Source organism: Pinus tabuliformis, chromosome 6 (assembly GCF_031772625.1).
Source record: "Pinus tabuliformis cultivar Carrire ecotype Pingquan chromosome 6, CPIR1, whole genome shotgun sequence".
NCBI classification, from domain to species: Eukaryota; Viridiplantae; Streptophyta; class Pinopsida; order Pinales; family Pinaceae; genus Pinus; species Pinus tabuliformis.
Window position 1 is genome coordinate 54,825,250 of NC_142292.1, and position 5,120 is coordinate 54,830,369.

Genomic DNA, 5,120 nt, shown 5'->3' on the forward strand with positions numbered 1-5,120 from the left:
CTCTGTTTTCAAATTTACAGTCAACTGTTAGTGCAATAATCATGAAATGCAGGTGTAATTGAGCTAAAGACATGGGACATCTCCAAGACATCAAGGAAGAGCAATTGGTTAGAAGCCTTGAGCAAGAAATGACAAAGTTTCCAAAGGTATGATCAAAAATCCTTATCAAATAACAATTCAAGTCATAATTACGCATAGTTATCAAACCATAACAAGTTCTACTATGTGCAATGATTTGATACGATAGCTCCACTACCACTCCTATTCCACGATATCACTCCACACACCTTGCATTCATTTCTCCAAGGGTCTCATGATTATTCCGAGTTTAAACTCAAGACTGACTGCACTTCCATTTATTACCTGTACTCTTGAGATGTGACCTATTGTGTTACGATTCTTCTTAGTCGTAATTTCCGCAGCCGTCTGTTGAGACGTGTAAAAATTTCATACACAGTCATCCGATTCAAAAGAACCCCGACGTTACTCCATTCGTTTACCACTCCACTAATACCATACTCCTCGCATGCATCCGCATTTTATTTTGAACTTGTTTACTGCTGCTCACCCTCTGTTCCTCCAGTAATTCAGGTACTTCCATTCCCTATTCTCCATTTTCAACTGCAGCCACTACAGTTTGTTCTAAACCCCAACTGCAGTCACTACAGTTATCCTAAACCCCGACTGCAGTCACTACAGTTATCCTAAACCCCGACTGCAGCCACTACAGTTGTTCTAAACCCCGATTGTAGCCACTACAGTCTATCCTAAATCCTGTAACTGAGCCATTTTTTTTTCTGAACCCTCACACGCAGAAGAACTCTCAGTTGGAATTTAAAACAGAGGATGGGAAATTACTGAGAACCGAGCCGAAAGGACCGAAATACTTGGAAGCTTATCCTCAAACTAAGGAATTGCTGAAGAAATCCAGATGGCTACGATTTATCCAAAAGTTTAAAGGCCATAACAAGGAGGTGACCAAAGCTTTTGCACGGTCTTTTGATGGACAAACAGTGGAGATTGGAGACTTGAAGTTCACAGTGACTGAGGCCACCGTAGCAGCTGCCACAGGCCTACCTCAAGAAGGTGAAAGGTGGTTTAAAAATAGAAGTGTGGACGATCAGATATGGAGAATCATGCTACAAAACCAAGGTATGGATACCACCGTATTTACAAGAGGCATCCCTGTTCATGCACTAAAAGAGGAATGGTCTAGTCTACTGTTAGTCATCCAGAAATTTATCACGTGTGAAGGTCGTTTTGGTTCTATGTATATGTATCATGCTAGACTAATGATGAATTTCCTAGAGGGTCACATTCTTAATTTGCCTCATTTTCTGCTATTGAGTCTGAAAAAGATGAGTGTTACAGTTCAAAAACACATAGGCAACATTGAACCTCATCTCTACCATCATGGACTCATAAAAATTCTTATTGAGGACCAGTTGAAGAAAACTAAAGATACTTGGGAGCAATTCTTGACAAGAAACTACTTCCAAGAGCCATCTGAGGCCTCTGGAAGCAGTCCACCAAAGATTCCAAGGAAAAGTAGGAGGAAAGAAAAGAACATTACAGTCCAAGACTCCCCTACAATAGAAACTCAAGAAACTATCCAAAAAGAAGAAGAAGATAGAGCTAAAAATAAGAAACAGAAGAAAGAAAAAGGCAAAAGAACCATTCAAGAAGTCTATCCATCCCCTGAGCAATCCATAGAGGAGGATTATCAACCACTGTCAGAAAGACTAGTACATCTTCAGGTTGCTGCTATAGCAAAGAAAAAGCAAAAAGGAAAACAGAGTGCACAAGAAAAGAGTACTAGTCCATACTTAAGGAGGAGCACTAGGCTAAAAGGAAAGGTGAATAAAACCCAAGGAAAACAGCCTCACTTTATTGATTTAGGTGAAGAGACACTTGAGAAATCTCCAGCTCGGCCAAGCATTGAACCAAGTCCTCCACATGATGAAAGCCCTTTTCGGCCGGAAAGAGAGAGCAGTCCTCCTCCTCCACCAGATTTTGAGCTTAGTCCGAGAAAGACACCTGAGGTAGATCCTAATCAGCAAGAGGTATATAACTACCTGGAATCCCTAGAACAATCAGCTGCAGGACCGAGTACCACTCTGCCACTAGATGCACAAGTTCAGTCTTTGAAACATGAAGTATTTGAATTAGAAGTCCTAAATAGGCATATCAAACAGGAAAATGAAGCACTCAAAGAGCAGAGCAAGGTAGACAAGATTGTCCATGATAACACTATGCTCCATTTAGGACTGTGGCAAAAGAAAAACAGGAAACTAAAGAAAAAGTGCAAAAAGTTAAGCAGAGCATTGATTAATCTCAAGTTCAAATGTCTAGTCAGGAAACCCAGGATGATGTTAGCATCAAAGAAGAAGAAAAGAGGGCTAGATGTCCTAGCAGAAGCCTCAGAACATATGGATTAGAGGGAAATAACTAAATTTTGGTTGCATGAGGACATGCAACACCTTCACAGTGGGGGTATGTTGAGCCTCAAACCTGCACCTTCCTATACACCCTCTCAGCCTTCTTTTTCCACTTACTTCATCCATCAAGCTATTAAATCATTGCATTATAGTCTAAAAAGAGCTTCTGACATGGTTTTCTAACTATGCTTATGACTGTTGTTTGGTTTAGATTTTTGTTCAAGCAGCTGCGGAAACTTGTCAGTTTCCGCAGCTAGCACAGGTTTCCGCAGCCAGCACAGGATTCCGCAGCCATTTTGTTAAAGGCTATGCTACAGGTGTCCTATGAAGAAACGAGCCACATGGGCAAGCTACAGGTGACGGGTACATGGAACTTGTCCCTTTAGATCATCCAAATCATCCATAGAAGGTCACGGTCAACAAGGGTCAAAGGCAAAGCCAACCAAGGAATTTAGCGGTGGCACGTCTCTGTTTTGAGCACGTGAAAGTTTACGTGGCACAGTCCTCAGCCCACGGAGACATCAACACACCTGGAGATCATCCCCGTAACCTGGAGATCAATTTACCTTAATTAAGTCCATGGTAGTCAAGTCTGACTTTAGTAAAAATCACACACACCTAAGTCTTCTCACCCACTAGCCAGATGGGTGGTAATCTCAACAAGCTTAACCAAATCCATGGCCCTTGGTGAATAAAGACGCAAGGTGACTTGTGGATAAGATGCATATTGGAGCATTGTACTCAACCAAGTCCATGGCTCTAAAGATTACTCTCACACCTAGGAGCCCCACTGCTCATCCCCCCTCACCAAGTCCATGGCTTTTTGAAAGACTAGGAGAGAGCATATGGTCAGTGTTCTTGATTAGCAGTGTTCGCTCATGGGGAGGGATATGTCCTCCTACACTCCAAGTCTCTCTCTAAAGGATAAGAAGCCTCTTGGTGAGAATGTATGCAACCTACTCATCTGTCAAGATGTGTTGAGGCCTCACCACTCCTCTCTATACCATATCTTTGATATAGTGGTAATTTATCTCGATGTGCTTTGACCTGTCATGGAACACTAGATTCTCTGAAAGTTTGATCTGGCACAGGTTCAAAATACTCTGCAAAGAGCTTTCGTAACCAAATTGCCTCATAGTTAGCCACACTAACTGCAATATACTCTACCTTCATTGTACTAAGAGCGACAAAGTTCTGCTTCCTGCTCATTCAGGAAATCATGGTAGATCCCAAGCTAAAACAACACTCTAATGTGTTCTTCCTTGTTAATAACGCTCCTAGCCTAATCTACATCTATTTATCCATGCAGTCTCAAATCATCACTAGAGTTATATCACAATCCATAATTCATCATCCCATGTAGATATCTCACATGTTTTGTGACCACCCAAGGAGCATGCAAAGGTTCCACCATGAACTAGTTCAATATGTATAGCAAAACATATAACTAGTCTTGTGTTGACCAGAAACATCACAACCCAATCAAATTCTAGTACAAAAAAGGATTCACTAGATTTGGTCCTTTGGCTTCACCACATAACTTCTTGAAATTTGTCGCCATAGGTGTCGTCATGAAATTGCATTCCACCATCCCAAATCTCGCCAAGATTTTGACAACATATTTGCCTTTGCTAAGGAAAATATCTTTAGGTCTTTGTCACACCTCTAAGCCTAAGAAATAATGCATCAACCCAAGATCTTTCATCTCGAATTCGGAGCCAATCTCCCTCTTGCACTGGATGATCAGAAGCTCCACTCCTGTCAAGGGCAAGTCATCAACATTTAAACCAAAATTAAATGCATACCCTGGACAACCATGAAGTAGAGGTTCAGGTCGAAATTTCTTTTGTTGAATCCAAGCTTCATCAGGTATCCATCGATCCAAGCATACCAAGCCTTGGGGGCTTACTTCAATCCATAGAGAGATTTCTTCAATCTACAAATATGGGTTTCCATGTCATGTTCCTCAAAGCCTTGTGGTTGTTCTAGTTACACCTCTTCCTTAAGTATGCCATGAAGAAAGGAAGACTTCACATCCATTTGATGAAAACTCCAACCCTGATTAGCAATAAGAACAATAATAGACCAAATGGTAGTGTATCGAGCAACAAGTGCAAATATTTCATCATAATATTCTATCTCTTTCTAGGGGAATCCTTTGGTCATGAACCTCGCTTTGAACTTCCCAATGTTACCAATAGTTGTATGTTTAATTTTGTATATCCACTTGGAAGTCATAAGAAACTTCCCTTCAAGTCTTGAAATAACTTCACATACATCATTTTTCATGATGGATTGATATCTCTTCAATCATGGCATCTCTCCAAACTTGTTCCTTCACTGCTTCTTCAAAGCTGCAAGGTTCAGATAATATGATGTCACTCATCAAGGTAGAATATCCTTGATATCTACAAGGTTCCCTGCTCTCTCTGAAGGTGCCTTTCAGGGCTATGTGTCTCTGTATCCTGTAATGTATCATGAAGCCAAAAGAGTCTCTGCCTTGTGAGAGGATCACAAGGAAGATGATCTAAAGGATCCATGGGTGCCATAGGCTCATCTTCAAGGTTAGACATGAGCATGGATGGCTCTGCCTCTACATCCATATAATCATCTCTTCTTTCAATGTTGGTAGGAACTTGAGAGTCCCCTACTTTTCCAAGGGAAAACATATTCATCAAAGGT